This window comes from Alligator mississippiensis, chromosome 1 (genome assembly GCF_030867095.1).
Source record: "Alligator mississippiensis isolate rAllMis1 chromosome 1, rAllMis1, whole genome shotgun sequence".
NCBI classification, from domain to species: Eukaryota; Metazoa; Chordata; order Crocodylia; family Alligatoridae; genus Alligator; species Alligator mississippiensis.
Window position 1 is genome coordinate 235,516,390 of NC_081824.1, and position 26,228 is coordinate 235,542,617.

Here is a 26,228-nt window from a genome sequence, read left to right on the forward strand (position 1 = left end):
CAGGGATGTACTATAATAATGTTGCTGGGGCCAGTATGTTACAACCTAGCCCAGGTCTCCCTCTTGCCATTGTCAGGAGTCTGTTGCATGTGGACCCTCACTGGCTTCCATGGGCTGCTAAGAAAACTGTGCCTCATTAGAGTCTAATCACTGTTTTTGGATCTGGGACACTCAAGCTGCTTCCTGTCTTGCTTTTTACTCCACAGCAATGCATGTGTAGATGCTGACCTGGATGGCTGGGGCACAAGGATACTCCTGTGTGGAGGCTGCTTGCTGACTAGCCCCACACTGGAACATCTTTGTGCCCCAGCCAGACCCTCCACAGCACACTGACCCAGGTCAGAGCAGCCCCAGGCTGGCAGGCTGACCCTCTGGACCCTCTGCCAGACAGGCTGCTCAATGTGCTGCAGTCCCAGGCACTCATGTAAACACGGCACTCAGGAGTAATAAACTCTGGTGCAATAAGCGCCAGAGTTTATTGCTTCACCTTAATAGCATGTGTAAGTGCACCCATTCACATAGACCTGCGTTTATTGAATCTGGTGATTGCCGTACTCCACAGCAGCCCAGCTACCCTAGATCCCAACTGGTGTCTGAGCTCTCCCTCATTGCTCATGTACACATCAGAGTTCCATCCATAACCCTGGGCTTCTAGTTCATCCACTTGGGCAAATAAGCTAGGATCACATGCTTAACCCCAAGAAACGTTACCCTGGAAGAGCTTGAATGATACAAATCTTTGCAAAGAGCAAAAAGCCCTGGTATACAACCCTGCTCTTACTCCTCTGTGACCATGTCCAGACATGCATGATGTAACAAGTGGACATCCTGAGGCTGGTCAAGTCATTGGCTAACTGCCTGCCTACCTCTCCTGCCACACCTTTAATTATACTAATTGGAAGTTGTTAACTAGGCAGGAGACTGCCCATTTACTTGCCCTGATGCCAAGGGCATATATACACAGCTCCAAACCTTCCCTTATACCATGTTCCATGCCTTGCAGATGGCATCCATGGCTTAACACCCAAGCTATGATCCAGTGCCCCCACACTAGGGTTCTCATTCCCATGCCCTCACACTGGGACCCTCACTCCAGTGCCTCACATTGGGACTTTCGCTCCTGTGTCCTCACACTGCAGCTCACAATCTCTATGCCCTCACATCAGGACTCTCAATCCCTGTGTCCTCACACTGGGCTGTCAATCACCCCCTCAGGGCTCCCAGACCCTCCTTTTTCCTCGGGCTCCCTGCTTGGCTCGGGACCCTCATGGTCCCCTCACGCCCCCACAATGGAGTCTCATTCTCTGCCTGACATTGGACCTCAATCCCCTTTCCCATCACTGGATCTCATCCCGGCCCCCTGGAGCCTCACAATTGGCTCTTTTAGTATGCCTCAGGCCTCACTGTGGACCTGAGCTGTCTTTGGCCCCTTCACATGATCAGGACCCCACTTCAGGCTCCACACAGTAACCTCAGCCCTTGCTTTGTTCTTGAGGGGAAAGTCTGGGGAACACACCCCCACAGAGTAGCCCGCAAAGCAGCAGGGGCTGAGGCTTTCTGGCACCCCATACTTGTCCTTCACTGGTAAGGCACAGGTGTAGCATTTCCCAAAGATTGCCCCACCACCAGCAGTCCCACTACACCATCCAGCCCCAGCAGGGTGTAGTTTTAGGTCATGCCCTAGAACCAGAAACCTCCAGCCATCCCCATAGTTCCTCCCCTGTACCTCCAAACTGTTACATGAGCAACAGCTCCAGCGGGGCAATGTTCTCCCCTTGGCTGCTAGCAGCAAACTGCTGGCTCCATGGCTCAGGGCCTGCTTTTACCACAAACAGCTGGGCCCTGTTCCCCATCAGGCAGTTGTGCCTGATTGGGAGTGTAGCCATCTGCAGGCTACTCTGCTGCTTGCCTACACCCCTGTGAGTAACAGAGCACAACTTGTACTCTGTTACACAGGGGCATGCACTTGCACTGGCACAAATTGCCATAGCACATGCTCCTGTACATGCCCTTCATTGTGAGAAAAACTGTCCTGCAACAGGCAAACTGCCCTTGACCAGGTCCTCCTGGTTCTTCAGCCACGGAGAGCTGGAGGCTGGGGCCAGCAGTCTTACCTGGTGGTGTGCTGGAGCAGCGGGGGCATAAGTCAGGCAGCACAGAGGCCTGGCCAACAGCCAGTGTGTGGTTCTGGGCTCAGCCTCTGTGTGTGCCGGTGCACACTTGTTGGGTGTGTGTTGCGCTCGTTTTGTTTTGGTTTTTCTTGCTATTGGGAAATCCTGGTAGCAAATGTTGGCCTTGTGCTACAAATTGTCAGCGAGGAGCACATTTTAATGTTCAGTACATGCCGTTTGTGGCACCACAAAGAGGCTTGTGGCACTGCAAACCGCACATGCCTGCGCATCTGGTTGTGACCTGTGAGTCTGAGATTTATTAACAATTCATGCTGGCCAGACAACCTCCTGCCTTCTCTCCTGTAAATCCTTTCTACATATGGAAATGATGAGCCTTTCTGCACTCTTCTCTTGCTCTGCCCTGTGCGTCACTGGCAAACTCCCACCCTGTTAAGTCATGCTTGCTCCACCTCCCATGCTGTCCCTTCAGGGCTTATTTACATAGCAGTAGCGGCTCAAGAATACCATAACCACCTTCTCTGCAGACATATTCCAAACCCTTGTAACGCACTGGGGGAACCCTGGCTGAAACCTACTGTTGCCATAATGTAGATGACCCCTCAACAGAAGTACTACTGTTTTGTGGGATGGACCCACAATTAAGAGGCAAAGTAATGTCTTCAGAGTACAACCATGAGATGGTCCTTCCACAAGGTGTCAAGCACATTTCCCCAGCCAGGAAGCCGTCTAAAATTCATCACCAGGCTTGCTCTCTGGACATGAGTCTGGGGCTGGCTCCTGAGGGCTGTGCTGAGTATACCTGGCACCAGTCTACTAATGAACCCATGGCATTTTTTTAGCATGTGGTGGAGTAGGAGCAAGTGGGTGGGGCTTGCTTCTTGGCGATAGTCTTGGGATTGCCCTGGAGATCATACCTCTTAGGGCTGTGCAAAGCTATGGTTCCTGATTTGATTCAGCAGAGATTCGGCCCAATTTGGTGGGCGAATCTCTGAACCAAATCAGGAAACCCTTTAATCTCTCTGAATCAAACTGGAACCCTCTGAATTGATTTGTAGAGATTCAGAAGGATTCAGAGATTCAGACATAGACGCAGCTTTAAATGTTTTTTCTACATACCTCTAGGTAGCAGGGGCTCATGAATGCTATGATGCTGGGGCACATGGAGTGTCCCACTGTAATTTCCTGTGCCTTTCACCTGTGCATCGAGTCTGTGTGGATTTTTCTGGCTTTGCCATTGCTTTAAGGAAGGAACAAGCTTGTTAATGGAATGGACTTCGGTTGTGTCCCAGGGACAACAAGCAAAACAATCCGGGAACCGCGCCCATGGAACCCGGCAAGGACAGATACAAAAGGAAAAATAAAAATGGTTACTTATCTGTAGGGGAGATAATGCTGGAGGGGAGGAGGAGAGAGCCTGCACGGTTCACCAGCCGCACCTTTATTTAATTAAGGCCAGCGGGTGATGTCAGAGGGAATCACCAGCCAGCGGGAATAAAGGCAGACACCGGCAAAGAAACTGAGAGAGTGAGAGAGGCAACAGAGGCTCCTCACGCTGGTAACGTGTGGAGCCAGCGCAATCAAAGGCAACCTGGGCAGGGAGTGGCAGCGGAGACTGCGGGAGCTCCCTGCACTGGTAGAAATAAAATTGAACCCCGGACAGGGAAGAGAGCTCGGAGCAATGAGCTCCGAACACCATCAAGGGAACACAGCGTTGGAAGAGAGCGTTGGAACACGGCTCCGGTCGGCAGAGAGACAAGGACAGAGACCCAGGGACAGAGGCTGCGACCGACCCTGGGGATACGGAAGCTCATCTGCCCGGTCACTCCCATGTATTGGGCTGTGAAGATGGGCTGGGGATAAAGAAGGAAGGGAGACATCAGGGGCGCAATGTCGGGAAGAACCTTGCTGGGTACAGGCAGGAGAGCTGAGCGGATTGACTCCTATGACCCTAGAGTTGTGGGTCTTCTTTTCTTTTTCCCTTTTTTTTCTTTCATAGAATCATAGAAGTAGGGTTGGAAGGGACCTTGTAGATCTTCAAGTCCGACCCCCTGCCTGGGCAGGAAGAAAACTGGGCTCAAATGACCCCAGCCAGGTAGGCATCAAGCCGCTTCTTAAAGACCCCCAGGGTAGGAGCCAGCACCACTTCCCTTGGAAGTTGGTTCCAGATCCTAGCCGCCCTGACTGTGAAGTAGTTCTTACAGAAGTCTAATCTAAACCTACTCTCCAACAACTTGTGGCCATTATTCCTTGTTATCCCAGGGGGCGCTAGGGGAAACAAGGTGTCCCCAAACCCTTCTGGTCCCCCCTAGTGAGTTTATAGACGGTCACCAGGTCCCCCCTCAGCCTTCTCTTGTGAAGGCTGAACAGGTTCAGGTCCCATAGCCTCTCATTGTAGGGTCTGCCCTGCTGTCCCCGGATCATGAGGGTGGTCCTCCTCTGGACCCTCTCAATGTTGTCCACATCCCTCTTGAAGTGGGGTGCCCAGAACTGGACACAGTTCTCCAGCTGCGGCCTGACCAGTATCGCGTAGAGGGGGAGGATCACCTCCTTGGACCTACTTGAGATGCATCTGTGGATGCACGATAGGGTCCGGTTAGCCCTGCCGACCGTGACCTCGCATTGTCGGCCCATGTTCATCTTGAAGTCAATGATGACTCCAAGATCCCTTTCTGCCTCCGTGCTCTCAAGAAGGGAGTTTCCCATCTTATAAGTGTGCTGCTGGTTACTGCTGCCCAAGTGCAGCACCCTGCACTTGTCAGTATTGAAACACATCCTGTTTTTGTTAGCCCACCCCTGCAACCTATCCAGGTCTTTCTGCAGTTTTTCCCTCCCTGCTAACGTGCCCACCTCACCCCAAATTTTGGTATCATCAGCAAATTTGAACAGGTTGCTTTTCACCCCGTCATCCAAATCGCTGATAAAGAAATTGAACAGTGCGGGCCCAAGGACCGAGCCCTGGGGGACTCCGCTGCCCACTTCCCCCCAGGTCGAATATGACCCATCCACCACCACCCTCTGAGTACGACCCTTCGGCCAATTTGCAATCCATCTGACTGTGTAGGCATCGATGCCACAATCACCTAGGTTTTTAATGAGGATGGGGCGGTTGACAGTGTCAAAGGCTTTGCTGAAGTCCAGAAAGACTACATTCACGGCGACACCTGCATCCAATGCTTTTGTGACCTGATTGTAAAAGGCAATCAGGTTGGTCTGACATGACCTGCCCCTAATGAAACCATGCTGGTTGCCCTTGAGCATCATCCCCGATGCCGGCCCATCACAGATGTGCTCCTTGATGATCTTCTCAAAGAGTTTTCCCAGGATTGAGGTAAGACTGATGGGCCTATAGTTGCCTGGGTCCTGCCTCCTCCCTTTTTTAAAGATGGGGACCACATTGGCTATCTTCCAATCATCTGGCACCTGGCCCGAGCACCACGAGTGCTCGTAAAGCCATGCCAAGGGCCCTGCAATAACCCCTGCTAGCTCCCTCAACACCCTGAACCTTTCATTGGTGCAAGGGCACCCGAATAGGCCTCAGGAACAGAACCTGCCAGTAGCAGGGGACTCTGGACACAGAGGCCAAGCTAATTCACCATCCCACTCATGGGAAGTGAGGGGACAATAGCCTAGAGCCTCGAAGAGGCGATGGAGCTCGGGAACACCCACGCTGAAGGAACGGCCACCTTAAGACCCGGTGTCCCCTAGGTGGTTGGCGCAAGGTTTGGGGTGTAGAGGAGGTGGAGCCCCATAAACATCCTGCTAGTGATGTGATCACTCCAGTGGATCCTCTGGAGGCTACTCCCTCCACTGGTATTGTGGCAGAGTTGTGGCAGATGAGTTTGGGGGTGGTCCTTGAGGCAACCGACACCCACCTCAGGGGTTTCATGAATGCATACCCCTTACGGCATGGACTAAGGCAGCATGTGAGTGGGCGTTTGGAGCTAGACGGGTGCAGGTTGGTACCCCCAGGGGTCTCATCTGCCACGTCTGTGCTGGAAAAACAATTTTTAATGGGAGGAAGACGGTCTACCCCGTCTCTCCTGGTACCTTCCTTCCATCGTTCTGGTTCTCCTTCCTTGCTCGGGGTTCCGCCTCCCCTACACCCTGCCTAACGCCAACCACAGATGGTATTACCTGGGCCACCAGGATTAGTTTTACGCCCCTTTTGATGTCTTGACCTTTCAGATTTATTATGGTGGTATTCAGGATGTTTATTGGACCTGGTTAGTCTCTGCTGCACTCTTTAATGAAGTTGCCCTCCTGGGGTAGCTACCACATCCCTGAGCTGGGACTTCTTTCAGTATCTGGCCCCCCTGGGCTGGTTGAGGACCTCACTTCCAGTCCTCCCCACTGATTCCCTCCTGGGCTTTTTATCCTGGCTTCAGGGTTCTGGGAGGTGAATTGGTCCCAGCATGCTGTTATAAAGCATACCCACACTGACATGGGAGCCAATCCTGGCTCTTTCCAACTCTGCAGTTTGTTTTTTTCTTCTTTCTTCGCTGCGGTGGATGGGACCACCATGGTTTCACTTTCACCACGCTCCGCTTCCAGTGTGGCATCCCACCAGCTCCTCTCCTCAGCAGATGGAGGTAAGTCCTTTCCACACCCACAGAAGCACAGGGTGCTCCTCAGCATGCTCAGCAGCAAACCTGGAAGTGGACCAGAAGCAGTTCTGGCCCATTTCCAGGTCCTCCAGTAAGTGCGCTGGGGGCCCCCCTCATGCCCCCTGGCTCAGTGACTGGTGCCTTCTGGGTTTGGGGGGGCACCCGGGGTCCCCTGTAGCTGATCACCAAGCCGGAAGGGTGTGGGGGGGGCCCCCAATGCGCTCCCCTTCAGATCTGGAAGTGGACTGGAAGTACTTCCAGTCCACTTCTGGGTTTGCCACTGAGCACATGGAGGGCTCCCCTTACACTCCTGCGGGACACTCCATGTGCCCGAGCATCACAGCGAGCATGAGCCACGCTTGCTACCTCAAGGTATGTAGAAAAACCTTTTAAAGCTGTGTCTATGTCCAAATTACTGATTCTCCGAATTCACATTGAATCTTCAGATTTGAACTCGGCCAAATTGGATCAGGGACAGTGATCCGAATCAATTAATCGAATCACTGTCCCTATTCTGCCTGAATCTGAATCCAAATCAAATAGGTCCCACTTCACACACCACTTATACTTCTGTACATTGAAGAAAATGTTATGTCAGAAGAATAAATTCTTGAGAGACCAACAAGTGAATAGAGGCTCTGGTGATAGTAGCCACATAAATGCCTAGATGCCAAGCAACCCTTTGCTCTACAGGCTCTGTAAGAAACAGGACATTGTGGCCTGAATCTACAATACAGTTAAACATACGCTCTACTGAAATCAATTAAATCAACACATGCATAAATTTAATCAGCTGTTGGATCACGCTGGGGTGCTCAACACATTTCAAGACTGAGCCCTAATGTAGACAGTGATCCTGGCAGGACAGGAATACACGTAGGTACCAGGAGCAGCTAGAAAGTGGACTGCTGACCCAGGTGGGTGGTGAGGAGGAGAGATAATATGGATACCAACAAAATGCTTGAGAGAATGTATATACGCAAAGGGGCAGAGTTAAGGGTATAGACTATCTAATTTTTCTAATTTCCAGGCATTGGGGGCTGAATCCTATTTCACTTTATGCACCCCTATGGCCCTTATCCGGCCTTGTAATGGCCATTTTTTGGCACTCATACATGGTCAGAAATGCTATTCCATCTGCAGTGTGGATCTGCAAGCATGCACGCAGCTACTGAACATATGCAGTAGACTGTGCTTGGGCCAGGTGGGCACATAGGACTATACACATGCAACTGCATATGCAAGAGTCTGAAACTATAGTTGGCAAAACCCCGTAATTAGCTAGGGGGAAGGAAGGAAGGAAAAATACCTCCCATGTTCTAACCCCACAGCTTGTTGGGGGAGGGTGCTTACCCAGGAAGTAGAAGACTTGGCATTTAGGTACCCCCTCATGTAGAGTGGGATTCAAACTACCACCCCCTCTCAAAGGGAAATCTATGAAACTGGGGGAAGGGACCTGTGAGAGAGCATTCCCACTTCCGTCCTATTGCTTATTGATAAATAAATGTGCTGAGACTTTCCCAAGCCATGGTTTCCTTTTTACAAAGTCCCAGACATTTATACTATGCAGCTGCTGTAGTATTTAGTGGAAAAGGAACTACTGCTACTGGTACAAATGTGAAGCTGCTTGCTACAGTTTTTTAATGTAGTCTCTCTCTTCTCAAAAAAGTGAATCTAAACCTTCCCGCACTACAGCTATGCTGTATGCTGTGTTGAAATACTTCCGAGTAACAAGCATACAAAACCCTGACCTGTAAGGAAAGCAGGAAGTATTCTTGGAAATAAAATTATATGAACTTAAGAACAAAAAAGTGAAATACTCCCTGTCTTCATAATTTATATTTACTACATTCTAGCAGTTACTTATACAAATATTTTAATAAGCAGTGGGCAAACAGTTAAGATTTGGATGAGACTCAAGCCATTTTAAGTGCAGTATTAGCCTAAGCATCATTTTTTATGGTTGCATGTATTAGCCTGACATTATTTGTTTAGCATGCACTGAAAAGGAAATATGTAATCTTCAAGTTAATTTGAACTAGACATTGTGGCATGGGTTTGGGGGTGTAAAAAGTATCAGACAGAAAGGATTTTTTTTTTATCATTTATGTGTTTGGAAGAAGCTGAAAGCTGCCAGATAGCTTCTTTTCGACAGCTTGGAGTTACTGTTGGGAACAGATCCATGTATGGAAGCAAAAGCAGAAAAGCACAGATAAGCTGAGATCCAGCTATGCAAACCATGTTTAGAGACACTTAAAGGACAAGCATCCCAACTCCTTTCTTTCTGGTAAATTTAGAGAAGCTATCATATGAGGTCTTTTTTTCCATTCCTCTGTACACACAACTGCTGAGCCTTGACAGAGGTAAGTGAAAAGCAATTCAAGTATTTTCTGTAAATGTACAGCTTAGATGCTGGGTTTCACTTATATTGTGAGAAGAACTGTATATCTGGGGCTGTGCTATAATTCCAAAGAGAATGATTTGGCATAAGATTGCAGAGTGGGGGACACTACCCTGAACAGAATTGCTGCTATAAAGATGGAGAAAGTTTCTGACCAAAAGAGCTAAAAAGAGAAGTGTTGCAAAATTGACCTTTTTATCATCAGCTATTTAGAAATCTGTTGGAGTTTATGAGTTGGCTCATCTTGCCCTTTAATCAGAGACAAAACCAAGACACTTTGAGATGTTATTTTCTAGAAACTGTGTCTTTCATATGTCTATATAACGAAGACATTAGATTGTTGGGATTTTTTGTGCTTTCGTTTGCCCTACTTTCATTTTGAGAAATGTGTCTCATTTAACATTGTGGGTTGACTGAATGGACATTAGGAAGAGCTTATTGTAAACGACTGTTGTTTTTCTTGGCACTTGAAGACTATTTCTCAATGTTTCTCTGAAGATTTGAGGTTGATTACATCCTGTGCGAGGGTTTTTACATGGTTTTAACTGACATGGTTGTATTCTGAAAACCAAAACCTCTGAAAACAGCTGTATATATTGTTATGACACTACCCTTCTTTCAGAATTAATATTTCTGGAGTATTAAGACTCATAAAGATAGCTTTCCTTCAAACCAATATCCATTTAATATTAAATTATATTAACTGTTGTTTGTATATTGTGAAAAGCAACTATTTACCCACATCATATATTGTATCCAACAGGAAAAGTAGTTTATTAAACTGGAACAGATGACGGGCTTTCTATCCTAAACCTAAAAGCTTCTTCATTTTGTATTCTACGGTTAAATACATGCGATTTTCAGAGGGCTGCAAAACAGGATTTCTGGATCAGTTCAGGGGTTTTCAGGTGTTATAATGAGGTATTCAAACTCCTGCTACAAAGAATTAAGTAAAGAAGCTTTCTCATTTTTCAGATGGTTAATCAACTGGAAACACAGAGATCAGCTTAAGTAAAATTAAATGGAAAGGACTGAAAATTATATAATGAAAATTACTAAAATCAAAGGGCATTTCCAAGGTTACACTAAGCAATGGTCATTTCATAAAGGCAAATTACTAAACCACAAATGTCATGGACATTTTTATTCATAATCAGAATAATTTTTCCCTTGAACTGTTATAATAATAATATGTTTGAAATGCAATAGGAATGCTATGATTCTGATTCTAAAGGCTGCCTGCTAAACAGGGATTAAAATGGAGCATTAATTCCTGTTCCTCTTTTCATTTACTTGGCATGTTAATGACAAGTTCCACAAAGTGTTGGTTTTCAGACCCTCTACATTTTCTCTGAAAATTTTTGTTTGATTTTCTTTCATTCTTGTTTAATAAAAGTATTTGAAATTGAGTTGTGGCTGGAATTCTGACTGTGGCAGTCAAACGTTCTTTGTCAATTGATATCTTTTAGAAAACATTCTTTCTGTGGAGAAGTCAGCAGACAGATGAACTTTGAGGAAACACAGGGAAATGGTAGTCTTAAAATCAACATATGCAAACCTAGGCTTATCTTAAACTATTTATTTATCAAAAAAATGAACATGTACGCTCCACTGCACATGAAACAATGTAAATCCGTCCTGCATTTTCTGTCAGATTTTATCTTATACTCAAGAAAGTGTTGTGTGCAGCTGCTGGCACAGGAAGTTTTATGTGCAGCAACTGATGGAGATACCTGACGTTTGCTAGCTATGTCCTAACATTAACTCTGATCCCATTGCGATCGATAATTTTCATTACACCATTACTTTAAGAAACTGTCCAGTTGTAATGCAACCAAGAACTACACTAAACATCTACAACTAATAACACTAGAAGGGAATCCTGTGCGGGGGAAAAAATATGCATAAAATGGTACGGTCCAAAGGAGGTATATTTTGTTAGGTAGCTTAATTATTCATTTTGGGGGTTTTTTTGGTGAGTTGTGTGTGGAGCAATCTTAACTCTTTCATACTGAAAGCTTATAGTTATAGCCTGTGAGTATAGTAAAAGGTATACAGCACAGCTATAGAGATAGATATTTGAAAATGAAGACTTTTCTGTGATGCAGCTACAGTAAACTCCAGTTAATTCGCCTACAGGATTATTCACCACAGTGGTTTAATTTGCCATTGGTCTGATTCCTCTCCTTTCCCCCAGTGCCTGATAATTGGTCGCTACTGGTTCATTTGCCATAATTTGCATTCCCTTGGCATTAACAAATTAACCAAAGTTTACTGAAGTTCCCATGAATAAATGTCTTTAAAGGCTTTAACAGAGATCCAAAGCCAAGAAAAATTCCACTTGATTTGGATTGGAATTGAAATGAAACCTGCAGAGTTTGGGGTGAAATATTTTAGGCCCTGGGAATTTATTGTTGGACCTTTTCTCTCTCTCCTCTATCTAAAGGTCAGAAGGAATAATTTCATCTTTAGCAAAGTACGATTGAGGCAGGTTGAAATTGTGTCAAAATATGCAGTGAAAAAAATCCCTAGAATCCCAATAAAGAAGCTTTATCCCACGACAGAGCTTGGTGTACTATTGCTGCACATACATTTGCTGGGGGGGCACCTATCTCCTCATACTAGTGAATCTAAGATGAGCACACATGGCCAGGCCCAGTGAGTGCTATAGGGTGCTGACCTTCCTTGCCTGCCATTGATTTCAGAGGGAAGACTATTGTGTCTATGGTGAGAGAACAACAAAGTGCCATCTCACTCTTTTCCCCTTGCCAGTCCATGGCAGAAAATGGAAGGTGATGTTCAGTCTCTGTGAAAAGCTGCCTTTGCCATCAAGTGTTAACAAAATATCCTGTGAGGCGTGGGGGCACAGCACCAGAATCACAAGGGTTCAGTTCTGTTTCTAGCTCTGAGACTGACCTGCTAAGTAAGCTTGAGCAAGTCCCTCTTCTTTTCTGTGCTGGGTTGCCCCTCCCATGTTTATGTCTTGTCTTCTCTCTGGGACAGGGACTGCTCCTTACCAATGTGTTCACACAGTGCCCAGCACAAAGCTGCCAAGATGCCAGGAGAGGACTCCAGGCACTGACATGACATAAAAAGCAACAATGAAAAATAAAGCAGCAAATGCACAATGGCTACAATTTTCATAAGTGCCTATTGATTTGGAGTGGACCAGGGCTTGCATGCAAAACTGGGGAAACTTAAAGGGGCTGGTTATTATAAGGTGGGTGTGTGAAGTGGTACATTGCTTCCTAGAAAACATTTCAGCTGTCTCAGGTTAGCCACACAGAGGCTAGTTACTTTGAGGGCAGGTAAGGGTTTTCCCACAGTGGCCTGGAGCTCAGCACAGGGTGCAAAATCCAGCCAGAAGCTGGATGAATCAGCCCATGCCAAACTCTGTACACCTGTGGCTGCACAGCTAGTATTTCCCAAGATAGCTACATTGAAGGCATTGTAGGTTTGTCCTTGTTACACAGCTGTGACTCGCATGTGAAATCACAAATTGCTTTTGAAACTTTTGGCCTGTGTCCCCAAGAGGTATCAAATGAGCTTTGTTATATTTTCAAATATGCCTAAGTGGTAAAGGAACACTCTTTGCAGAGCTTGGGCTCCTAAACCACATATGCACTCTAAAAAACACAAGGTCTGTTTACATCAGCTACATAACGCTGGTTCCTGCAAGCTGCACAGTCTGTTGTGGAAGACAGAATCACATGGTCACAGGTTATACCATGACACTGAAGAAGATAGGAGGGCTACACCATGCAATCACATTGAAGAAAATTTTGCAAACTGAAGCCAGCTAATAGCAACTCCTGGGCATGCCCTTCCCCTTCAGATGGATAAAATATTTCCATCCCAGATCCTGGAGGATAAAGAGTCTTAAACTGTTCTCAGCTTTTCCTTTGAAAAGTCAGATACAAGCTTTGTAGAGTTCCTGGTAAAGCATCAATAGACAATTCCATTCCTCTGCTGAGAGATCTTTTTTTACATCATCTTTAAAGATTCTTTCTATACTTCCAAACAAAATCAAAAGGGAGCTTCTCTCCCTTCAGCCTAGGTTTTAAAGCACACTCCTTACTGTAGTGTTTTAGCATATTCCGGCTATGCATTAAGCAACAAGACTAACAGCTGTCCATGTGGTTCCTTCTTTTTCTCATCCTCTTCCAGTGTCGAGAATTATATATGCAATGCAATGTTTTGTTTTGTGTGGGGGAATTATAAACACACTGCTCTGTGTTTATAACAGAGAAGGCAGGCTGAAAGCAGCAAAAGGTGGGCAGGCTTATGATGGTCCTTAGTTCTGAGATTTCATTTCATAGTCTTGGACCAGCCCCTGAGAATGATGAGGTAAGCAGCTCTTTTCAAACTAACAGCAACAAGCTGTCATAACTTCAGCTAAAGTGGAACAGGCCTAGAAAATTGGGATTTGAAACTATTTAATTAAACAGAGCCAACTTTCCAGGAGGGAAAGTGCAATAAGGACGTTCAGATTTGCCATTTGCAAAATCCACATGTAAATGATGTATTTGGCATTCCAGAACAGATTAAATGCATTTATGACAGTATTTGCTATTTGCCTTCTGTTTTGCTTAGTAACAAGTGTATTTCCAGCACGTTCTATACATGCATGGCTGTCATTGCTGGCTCTTTTTAAATAAAAGTAGAACTTCAAAAGCAAAGTGTAACATGCACCCCTGGAGTTATTCCTGCCAGATTCTCCATTAATGGAGCTTCATTGCCTCTGGTAGAGCCATAGAGACATATGTGAGCAAATGATCCACCCCACAGTGCCTTTCAAAACTAAGCTATTCGGGGCATCACTGGTCAGGGGGCCTACACTCTCTGCCCACCTCATGCAGTGTACCACAGAGTGGAAAGAAACCTAAGCTCTTTGCATGGTTGACTAGATCAGTGATTCTCAGCCAGGGTGTTCCAGCATCATGGGGTGCCTTAAGAGCTTTTCAGGGGTACAGCAAAATACTAACACAGTTAGGTGCGCAAACACAATTTGCAAGACAAACCCAGAGATTTCAAATAGGTGTCAACAGTATTAAATACATGCTGACCTAATGTGGTCTATATGAGTTCTTTGCAATGAAAGAATTGCTCTTCTAATATTTTCCCAGGGCTGTCTTGAATCTAGCCAGGGGTTCCTTGAATTCATCAAGAGGTGACTTGAATTCTCAAAAGATTGAGAACTGTTGGACTAGATAGTGTTTATGCCCTCTGAGAGCTGTAGAGGTACAGTGGGCTCCAAATAACTGCCAGCAAAATACATACAATAGATAAGGTTTAGTTATGTAGTCATAGGGTGTGTCTCTATGTGCATTTACACCAGCTTAAATTTACTGTGCAGTAAGCAGGAATAGGTCAGCAGCTACACGTGCAAGTGTTAAAGCACATTAACGCTATGTATGGACTGACTTGGAACTAAAGTTAGTCCCAAGTCAGTCCACACTCTGTTACTGTGCAGTAAGGTGTCTACACATGCATTACTGTGCAGTAACTAATCAAGTGTAAATTTGATACCTGCATGATGCAGATATCAAATTTGCACTCAAGTCAGCATAAGTTGCCATATTTACTGCTGAGTACGGGCATGCACGTGTAGATGCACACCTATACTGTGCAGTAATTTCGGTTACTGCCCAATAAATGTGCATATATAGACCTGCTTGCAGAATCACAAAAAAGTGGGGCTGGGAGGAAGTAGTCACCCTGCTGCTCTACAAGGTTTAGTAACAAGTAACACCTATCACAGAAGACAGAGAGTGCTATTATGGGGCTTAGAAACTATTCACCAAGAGACTACCCATGCCTAGTCCTTGACCTAGATGAGGACTGGATCCAAAGCCGGCTGAGGTCAATGGGAGTCTTTCCATAGACTTCAGTGGACTCTACTTAGATCCTGCTTGTACTGAAAGCACCTGCCCATTCCCTTGCCTTTCTTGAGGAATTTCTGTGCTTTATATACAGTGCTAGATGTAACATTAACAGCCTTACCCTTGTTATATACTATTGAGTTTGCTATTGATTCTATTTCCTATGTTCGAAGGGAAGAGAATTAATGTAAATTGTGTTCTGGACCCAGCCTATTGAAGCCAGTGGTACACATGCCAACATTTGCCTCTTTTGAAGAAAGAGGTTAATTTTGTTAAAATGTTCATCAAAAAACAATATGTGCAAGAGAGCATATGCTAGTCATTTCCAGTACCCTCACATAAGAGGAAATAGGGCCTGCTGCCAATGAGCAACCCAGAGATATACAAAACACTCCATTCTAAAATACAGTCTGTTAATATGTGTGAAGATAAAACTCTGCGAAGCATGAACTTCAGGCAGTTCTGTGAAGCAGTCATACCACACCCTGGAGTGATGGGAATAATGCACAACAATTTTATACTCTGTTGTTTAACTTTGTTTAAACAACTTTGTTGTTTAACACTCCAAATAGTGCTAAAGATGGCTAAGTGAACAGGTTGTAGGGGTGTGCGAAGCAGGCCCTATTCAATTTGGATTCAGATTCGGCCTGAATCAAGGACAGCGATTCAATTTGTTGATTCAGATCACTGTCCCTGATTCGATTTGGCCGAATCCGAATCTGAAGATTCAATGCTGATTTGGAGAATCAGCAATTCAACCATAGGCACAGCTTTAAATGTTTTTTCTACACCTTGAGGTGCCAGCGTGGCTCGTGATTCCTGTGATGCTGGGGTGCATGGAGCGTCTCACAGGAGTGGGGGGGCCTCCACATGCTTGGCGGCGAACCCAGAAGTGGACCAGAAGTACTCACGAAGCCGGAGAGGCACTTCTGGGTCTGCTGCCGAGCGTGCTGGGGAGTCCCCCGCGCTCCTCTGGGACACTCCATGTGCCCCTGCATTGCAGCATTCACGAGCCCCTGCTACCTAGAGGTATGTAGAAAAAACATTCAAAACTGTGTCCGAATCGCCGAATCTTTGCGAATCTCTCCAAACTGATTCAGAGGGTTCCGATTTGATTCAGAGAGATTAAAGGGTCCTCTAATTGAATTTGGATTTGGAGATTTGGCCATCAAATTGGGCCGAATCTCCACCTAATTGAATCAGGGACCGAACCTTTGCACAGCCCTAATAGGTTGGACCAGATGCCATAGAACTTTTACAAGACATAAGGAACAGGACAGATCCTATCACTAATGTGTCATATGAGTGGATACTATCCCATGAAGTATGCCAGAGTAGCAAACCTGTACCATGTGTGCCACAAGTGGCATGGGTAGCATCTGCATGTGGCACACAGCAGATTAGGGAGGGAACAAGCAGCACAGAAGCAGAGAGGGCAAGGAACAGAAAGCAGAGCACAAGGAAGGGAGCAGAAAGCAGAGGATCAGTTTGGGTACGGAGCACAAGGCAAGGAGCAGAAAGCCCCACAGCAGGTTATTCAGGGAGCACAGGGCAGGCAGCAGAAAACAAGAGTATATCAGGCAAAGGAAGTGGTTTGGAGTGGCACTCAGAAAGGATGCAACATAGTTTAATTTGTGGCATAGCTGCTGAAAAAGTTGGCCCTCTCAGAAGTATTCAATTGCTTTTATAATTTGTTTCTTGTTACATTATGGAAGGGATGGCTGCTGTTCAATACTTAAGGACGAGTTTTGCACTGACAGCAGGATCACAACCATTTGATTACATATGAAGATTACAGTACATCCTCAGAGTTGCAGCACAAGCACTGGAAGAGAATGTATCTACTGAAAATTTACAACTAACTTGGTTAACTTATGAATTGACATTAATTTAGAGCTGTGTCCCTTAACAAATTTAGTACCGCTCCCACACCATACAAAAATGGCAAAAAAAATCTAATATATCTATAAAAGTAATTTTGTTTATCTAGTGCTATAAACATTATTGTGGGAAGAAACAGGCTAAACCAGGAGAATTCTTCTAGGTGCAACATAAGCTGGTCTGGAATAGCCTCCTAAGGGAGGTTAATGTCCTGCCAATGCACTGTAGAGAACAATCACATAATGGTAGGCATACAAAAAGATGGTATAATAGATCTTATCCATCTCAAAGCTCTTTGGTGCTTCATATCATTCGTGCTTTGGGTATATCATTCGGTTTAAGTGCCCTTTAGTTTTATGCTAATTCTCTGCTCTTTTCTGGGAAACAGCTGGGATTCCTCCTGTATGATGTTTGCCTGGTTGTATACACTCTATAGATATTAAAAAGTTTTTTTGGAAGTTAACAGATTAGCCACCAGTCTCATCAGCATGTACCATTTCCTGCTCTTCTAAGAAAGTTGTCAGTGCTTTCATCGGGACATTTATATGGCTTGTTTTTCTTTCGTCTTGCATAAGCAAAAACAGTGACTTACAGAAACACATAAAAGTGGAAAAATAACTGCTTGGAAGATGCAGGAATGTTGCCAGCAAAATTACTGCAAACTTTTTATCCCCTGCCTCCAGGGTCTTTTGAATTACTTTCCAAGCCCTCTCTGTGCATAGAACTTTCCCCTCACACTATCTCCCTACCCCCAGGCCTCACATCTTATCTGAGATCCCTCTCCTGGAACAGAATTCGACAGCACTCCCTAAAGAGGCTGTCAGTCTGCTCTGTAACAGCTAGAGAGGTCACCATGGAAAGAACCTTTTCCTTCCTCCCTACTCAATGGAGCTGACATATTAACACTAGAGCACTTCCAGCACAGAGAGTGAGAGGCCAGGATCAGGAATCAAAACTGAGCCCCTGCAACATACAGCATTGGGACCAGCTGCTGGGCCAGTGATGCCCTTGAGGAAGAATTGATTGGCACCTCACAAACCCACACAAGATGGGGAAAAAATGGCCATTATTTTATATGATAAAAATAATTAATTGTCCCTTGGGAGGCATCCCTAAGCCACAAGTTAGAGTAATATGAAAATGTCATTTACCTATCCTTGCAGTTTTTTGCATGTGAGTGGGGACAGGGTAAAGGGATATGTGCATAAGTGAATATTAACATGTGTGTGCATGTGTGTACATTGCCTGTGACTGTGTGAATGTGAATGTGCACATGTGGGTGGTAAATGAAGATATAAGTACTGAAAGGCAAAATTGGATGAAATGGAAAAGAGAAAAACATATTCTGATCTCAGAAATATCATGGTCAGCATGCATAAAATCACCACATTGTGCTCATTTAATTTTCTCCTTAAAACTTCCATCTGCCATCCTGCCTACAGATCATTCTTTACTGGCACTAGTGAGGTAAATGGTCAGTTGAGATTTCTGTCTAGTCTGCCCATCCTGTATGTCTGACACCTACACTATCAGATCTTCAAAATATGGGTGCCCTTTTTACTTCTCTCTATAACACCTAGCACAGCGGAGCTTTGACTTGGCTTGTCAGTTGCTATCAGAATACAAATAATAATACCATATTTATTGCATTAAAAATGCCCTGGAATATAATACACATTTTGCTTTTGAAGGGCAGAATCAAGAAAAACGATTTTTGCAGAGGTATAGGCACATCAATCTGGGAAAGAACCTAATCTTCAGCTGACTCGCCTTTCCTTTCCTGTATAAATAAAGCTGAAATCCTAACTGCTGCTGAATGCTGGTCTCCATGGGTAGATCTATGATTTTGAAAAAAGTTTAAGTGTCTTGAAAACTTTGAAATAGGAGGAGAGAGACCAGGAACACATAAGAAGCTGCAGCCCTAAGGTTAGCTTTAGCATCAAGACCAATAACAAGGAGAAATGATCATTAACACCTATGGAGTGAAGAACAATGAAACATTAAGTCAATTGACTCCTTCAGTTGCCTGAATAGTAATGCAACAGTTGAAAAAGGAATCAAAGCAAAATACTTCTATCCTGGGCAGAAAATCAGCTTCCCTGTTTAATGCACATGCCCCAATTTGGTATGTTGATTTGGGGGTGGGGGAGGTGGGCTACATGTTGTACGCGAGAAAATATGGTAATAATCACCCCGATGTCAAGATCATGTTATCTGTAAAGAAATTTCCTAATGTTATTGGTGGAAGATCCAAAGCATGGGCCTTATCAAACTAGATTGCACCAAGGACTTGGCAGCACTGTCCAGAGCACAGTTCTATATATGTGAAGCAGGGCCTGTTCCATCTCTAAATTTGCTTGTCAGTGAAGCCCTGCTGCTGCCTTTCATTCAGGTTTTATCCTGTTTTGTTTTGTTGGTGTCTACTGTCAGTTCAGCTGCTTCTGAGGCCCCACTACACCTGTCCCTCCAGAACAAGTAGAATTGTGCCACTGGGTTTGACATTGGCTTATTTGGTCTATTGTCCCTCTGTGTGATGTTTGCAGTGTTCATATATAGTGGAATCTTCAGCTCTGCCTCAGACCATTGGCAATGCATAGGCAGTGCACACAGGTGCATGTGCACCCGCTGAGATTAGTTGTGCCCCCCCGAGATTGGTTGCTACTGCTGCCAGCAGCATCTGCGGGCGGTTGCCGCTCGCTGCTCGCCACCCCCGCTGCCACAGCTGCAGCCGCCTGTGGGCAGTCCCTGCTCAGCCTGGCCTCACTGCTGACATCACCGTGGTCCCCGCTCGCCACACTTTTTGCTTCAGCCTCCCAGAGCCCGCACTCAGGCTGCCCTGTGGCTCCTGTCTGCTGCCACCACTGCTGCCACCTCTGCCCCCTGCCCCCACCCCCCCCAAGAGTCAAAGTGTAATTCAAGCGCTGTACGCAATACCTGGACAGAAGCAGCAAGCAGGACCAAAAGAAGCAGCAGTGTCTGCTGGGTAGACAACAGAAATGTTGTGAAACAGGAAGCTGGCTCTTGGCAAGGGAAGATTGTGATTTCTCCTTACATATCCAGTGTTGTTCCCTGGGGCCCAGGCCTATAGGTTGTCCTAGCTCAAATTGTGCTAAATCAGGGGCAGGGAATTATTTCAGGTGGAAGGCCGCATACTGAGTTTTGACAAGTGGTTGAGAGCCGCAAGGGTAACCCTGCCCCTTGACAGTTGCTCCGCCCCCTGGTCGCCATTTTGTGAGTGGAAGTCCTGCCCTCTAACCCCTGACCTTTGCCACCAGAAGTCCCTCCCCAAACCCCCAGAAGTACTCCTTTTAGCAAGGGGTTTTGCCATCTCGGAAACAGAAAAATACCAAATTATATTCTAAAAAGTGAACATCTAAAACATTCATTAATTTGATTTCAAAAAAATATGTTTGTCCTGGTTGACACGTGTTTGTGTAGTGTACATAGAGGTGATTGTATATAACAGCTTACAATGAAGTCTTACTCTTACATATGGGGGAGGGATATAGGTTTGTGGAAGGCTGTGGCTGTGTGGGTATGCGGGGTGTCGGTGAGGGTGTGGATGTGCCTGTGGATGTGATCTTTGACAGGCAGCCAGCAGCAGATACATATTTTCTAAATTTTTGTGGGGCCCCGTGAATTGGATAGAATGGCCTGGCAGGCCGTATCTGACCCACAGGCTGTATTTTGCCCACCCCGGTACTAAATGATGCTCTGCCAAACAAGGTAAATCTTCTTACCTTCTGGTCTCTTCTCTGTCTGGGTCATCAATTTTTGCTTGCAGGAGTATAAAGCTGAAAGTACAAACCTCAGTGCTGAGAAGCAAAGCCATTAGCAATCTCCTGCCTATCCCCACACCTGGGTCAAAGTTTTTGAACCAGAGAGCCTGATATCAGTCTTTTAGACCCATGCTAAGGCTCCTAATACAAAAGTCCTTGTTTTTCAGGGGGGGGGTGATCATACACAGCTCCAGTCAAAATCAATGGACCATGCTGCTAGCTTACCAATGCCTGGGCATGTCTACACAAGATGCTACTGCACAATTGTTACTCAGCATTTAGTTAATATTAGTATTAGCAAGTACTAAATGAATGCTCAGTAACTAGAGTTACTGTGCAGAAGCACCAGCTAATGTCTTTTAGGTAATGCTACTCCACAGTAGCCTATTAATACTGCACAGTAGCATATTAGCATTGTCCATGTTGTAATGCTCTACTGCTCAGTATTTTTTTGGCTACTGCACAGTCTGCATCTTGTCTAGATGCACCCCTTGAAATTCAGACCACTTTATTTAGGTGCCTAAATACAAATTTAGGAGCCTGGGCCCAGGTGCCCCATGGCAAGTAGGTGCCTAAGTCCGTATGAGCTGTAGATAAAATTTAGTCCTGTTCTGAGTCCTGTTTAGCCTTAGCAGTGGGAGGTAGGCACCCAATACTTTGTGGGGCCTGGGCTCTGAGGTCTTCCTAGCATCCAGCCCTCAGTTCTGAATACTACAAGTAGGACAGTTGCCACCTGGCTTTCCAGCAATACTCATAGACATGCATTTACACTTACAACTGAGCAAAGAAACAAACCAACAGCCCAAACTCATCCTCCAGAGGCCATCTCTAATCATACTGCTTTTGTCTTGGTTTGGCAAGAGTGACCTTAAGAGTATTCTGTGTTATTTTTTGGCTTAAAGCAAAGATCTTGTTTTTCCACACAAGATTCAGTAATAAACATCAGGACTTGCTGTTAGTATGGTGAGAATGCTAACATGCACAAATTAAAAGTAAAACCCTTCCCATAGCCGCAGACCACAAGATGTTGGTGATCCTTGGTATTATCCTCTTATTTAGCAAAACATTCTCACTGCTGAAAAAGACACACAATCTAATTAACCACTAACAATAACACTGGATGTGAGAGACAATTGTTTGTTTTCTCTGGACAGTAACTTGTTCCATATGGTCCTTTAAATTGTGTTGAATGTTAAACCCTTTAGGTCTGCCTATTATTTCTTCAGAATGACCTCCTCAATTTAGCCTGCTTTCTGAAGGCAAGCTAATTGAAACAAGGTTCTGAAAGCACTTCGTTATCCAGCATTTGTGCTCAGTTCAAGAGCAGGAAGGAAACTCCAGTTTGCTCCATCTAACACTGAATTAGAAGAGTTTTGCTTTCCTTCAGTTTTTCAGAATAGTGATGTTTGCTACAGCTCTGCTGCTGTTTCTGAGAGTTTTCAGACAAGAGCCTTGTACAACTTGAAGGTTCTGGCTTAGGGGAAAATCAAAGTCCCCACTGAAAAATGTTAACTTCCAGCATGTACCTTTGCTGCGTGTTTTCCCACAATGTAGCAAAGTCTGGTCACTGTGGAAACCTTAACATAAGTGCCCATTCCATTTTTATATATATATCAGTAGACAGCAGAATGAGGACCAGAACTACTTGGTAATTACTGGGCAAAAGACTTTGAAAAGACAGTTATAGTCTTTTTAAAATGCTAACAGAAAAATAAAACTGATGTAATTGACTTTAATTATTTTTCATAACTTTTCTCTACAGCTAACAATTTCATCCGCATTTTTCCTACAGTAAGAACTGTCATACCCACTTTTAATGAAGCCCATAGGAAATGAAAATAACTAAGAGTGCCTTGTTAAGAGCCTTGCAGCAGGAAACCCAATTTTACTCTATTTATTCTTTTTTGCTACCATCTAGGTTCAGCAAAGTGAGATACCACAATAGATTCTAGCCTCATATGCCTGCATCTGTCCCACATGAGGGCTTATAGATGGTATCTTCCAGGAAGTAAATGCTTAAGTAATTTATTTCATTCAGAAATATTTTAGTCAAAATAGTTTGAAAAAAAATTAATCCACTGGAGAAAATCTAACTCTAACTTACCTAGTTGAAGAGGTCTGTGTCTGAGTCTGGCCAGCTTGGATCATAGGCCGCAGAAAGGGGTAGGCCACCCAGGCCTGGCCTGACTACCTTTTAGCACATTAATTTATATAACCCACAAATGTGCAATTGTCATTCCGGTTAAAACTGTATAGCTATTTTTTTAACTGCATAGCTAGCTAAATTAATGTGCTAAAAGTTGGTCAAGCCATGGCCCAGGTGGCCCACCCCTTTCCGCAGCCTATGGCTGGATTGAAATTATTTTACAAATTCAGAAATAAACAGCACCCTCCAAGTATAATGCACAACCTGGATTATAACCTTACACTTCCTCACTAATAAACACATAATGCAGCATGCTCAGAATCTGCGCAAATAACTTGATCTTGTGTATTTGCTGATGTCACTGAGTTATGTTCCAGGATCTATAGTATAGGATGAGGGAGAGTAATGTGTGGTATACAGCAAGCTTCCTTATCAGAGAAAAGAAGAAAGTTCTTTGTAGAAGTCCAGCCTGTCACTGACACTTGAAATATTCCATATGGGCATTAGGTAAAGGTTAAAAGATCTCTTATAACTGGATATTTCTATGCTCTTAAGAGTGCAGGGTGTCAAGCCTACCCATCCACTGTTCCTTTTGAAACTCTGTCTTCTTAGTTTTGTGTTTGTTTTAATCTAGAATGTAGCATTATAGATGGATCTAGTGTGATGTGCTCTCTAGAGAACTGTATCTGCCTATTACCCATGATGCAAGGAGTTCATATATTGCCCTCTATTGGCAAGGTCTCAGATCACAATGGAATATTGGAATATTGGCATTTTTAGATTTCTGAAATGTGTGTACAAGAGAAATGGCATTTGACAGTGATTGGCTGCTAATTGCTTTACTGATTTCAATTATAAAAAATAATGACTGAATTCTTATTTATTAAGGATAAATAATTCTGTTGCACCACTTCTACTTAAGATTTCACATTTACCAATTTGGGAGGAAAATATGCATTTTTTTTAAATATACCTGTTGATCAAGCAATGTCTATGTTATTAACAGTTTTCAGACCCAGCCCATATTTACAGGCTTCCTATTAAACATTTATGAAAAGGAATAAAATCAGAAGACATAGAGACCAATGCTATGTGGAATTTCAAATGGAAAGATCAGTTAAATAAATAGAGAAGGAATTTTTGCCTTATTTTAAGTTAATTTCAGCCAAGAACCTCTGTAATAAAAACATAAATTTAAAAATATTATCTTAAAATTTACTGTAATTCCCAATAATAATCTCACAACCATGTCACTAGACATGAGGGATTTATATTGAGATATGTAAAAAGGAGGCAAACTCAACACCTATCCAATGCCCATTATATAGTATAGTGGAAAAGGTGATATGACTGCCTTCTCAAATCACAGGAAAACTAAAACAGCATCCTGATTCTTGCCATTAGCAGCTACCAACTAACATTCTACTTCCAGTGCAGAAATACTAGAAATATAAGCATGCAACATCCTAGCCCTGGGTAAAAATGCAAAATGGTCTTTATAACATTACCCCAATTCAGATATTCTTCCCTTTCCAAAATAATCACCTTCTGAGTGGAAAGTTCACACAGCTGGTCTTTATCTTAAGGTCAATATTTTTCAGACCTCTGAATAAAAACTGTATCTATTTTGAGTGATAAGGGTAAAGAAAGACTATTTACTCTTTGCAGGAAAACTTTTTTGTGACATTTACATTTCTCAACTAGTACAAAAATGGCTGATCCTTTAGGGAGTTCTTTTTATTAGAACAGATAGAAATTTAAATACTGGATTTCCTTGAGAATTGTTCAGCCCTTTAGCGATCTCCCCACAAACCCTTAGGCTAGGGACAGACATTACACATAAACCAGCTTAAGTGATCAGAAACTGGTTTAAACCTGTAACAGAACAGATGTTCCGTCCATATAAACCAGTTTGAAAATGACTGAAACCGGTTTTAGATAAACCTGGCTGAATGTAGTATCAGACTTAACTGATTTGGCCAAACCAGTTTATGCGATGTCTGTCCCAGACCCCTTGCTGGTTTAAGTTAAATCAGAGTCCCCCAGCATCCCGGCATGCTCTCTGGGCTGGGTGGGGCTCTCTGCTCTACAGCAGTGCTGGCCCCTCCCCTCTGCTCCCTGGCTGGAGCTCGGCACAGACTTGCAGGCACAGCAGGGTCTGCTGGCTTCCCCATGCTCCCCTCTCTCCCCTCCTCACCACTCGCTACTTAAGCAGAGATCCCTTCCTCCTATCTGCCACAGCACAGGCCATTGCCAGCATGTGGTATGCTAGGTAATGCCAAGAGGTGTCTGTGTGTTTGTCGCTCTCCAATTTAACTAGGACAGGCAGACTAAACAGTGCTGGTTTAGGGCTTTTGGAGCTGACAGGTCAGCTGGTAAGCTGTTTAAGAAGTTTGAAGTAATGGGGAGAAGCCATTGTTTTGCTAATTGGGTGATAAATACTGTTATCAGCTCTCCCCCCCCCCCCAACTTGCGTTTGCTGCAGACAATTTGAGGAAGCAGGGAGAGAGATTGAAAAGCAGGCAGACATCCTTAATGAGAGAGTCCTGCAGGGGCCTGTCCATGCCCCGCTCAGCTCAGCTCCCTGCAGAAGGGAAGGAAGGGCTGCTCTAGTGCCCCCAGCTTCTAGACTGAGCCACTGCAGTCATGTGCCTGAATTTCCTTAGTCCAGAGAGAATGTCCAGTTTCAAACCAGTTCAGCCTAGTCAGGTTAGACTAACCTGCAAAGATTGAATCAATTCAGGCTCAGGCTTTTTGAATGTCTGTCCCTAGCCTTGAGGACGTGATCCCTAGCCCATGAAATCAATTAAATTTGGCTTCCAGGGGAAATGTCTTTGTCTTGGGTTTAATAGGCTTTGGATAAAGCTCTAAATGGGTATACCTCAGTCCTCTATGGGCACATCTACATGTGAAGTTAGTGAGCCTGACTCAACTCCAACGTATTTCTCTCCAGAGTTTATTGTTCCTGGGCGTAGCATTTATGCGTGGGCCCAGGACTGCAGCATGTTTAGCTGGGGACCCAGGGGGTCAGCCTACTAGTCCAGAGCTGCTCCACCCTGGCTCAACATGCTAGGGAGGGTCTAGCTGGGGCATAAAATTGCTACAGTGCAGGGCTAGCTGGCAGGCACCCCCCACACTGTAGCACCTTTGTGCCCCAGCCAGCCCATGTCAGCATCTACATGTATGTTGCAGTGCACTAAACTCCACCATAGGATAGTACTTGTGTCAGGCAGTACTATCCTACAAAGGAGTTAATTAATTTAAGGCCACCTAATAGTGCCACACATGTAGATGGTGAGTCTTTACTGTGGAGCTAATTAGTCAACTCTGCAGTAAAGTGCATGTGTAGCTACATCTAGTGTGTGGCATATGCCTTGTTATATGAAAATGTTTGAATGTATAC

At 44.6% G+C, this 26,228-nt stretch overlaps 1 protein-coding gene and 1 long non-coding RNA gene across 2 annotated transcripts in view; one reads left to right on the top strand and one right to left on the bottom strand.

The window, feature by feature from the left end:
- Positions 1 to 1,787, bottom strand: part of LOC132247668 (uncharacterized) — a 63,423-nt gene extending 61,636 nt beyond the window's left edge. Inside the window, exon 1 of the long non-coding RNA XR_009458942.1 lies at positions 1,727 to 1,787. This is a non-coding gene — a long non-coding RNA (uncharacterized LOC132247668). The remainder of the gene's footprint in view (positions 1 to 1,726) is intronic.
- Positions 1,788 to 8,883: 7,096 nt separating this feature from the next.
- Positions 8,884 to 26,228, top strand: part of SLC8A1 (solute carrier family 8 member A1) — a 349,364-nt gene continuing 332,019 nt past the window's right edge. The window contains exon 1 of the mRNA XM_059720277.1: positions 8,884 to 9,099. The gene's annotated coding sequence lies outside the window, so the exon portion shown is untranslated. The remainder of the gene's footprint in view (positions 9,100 to 26,228) is intronic.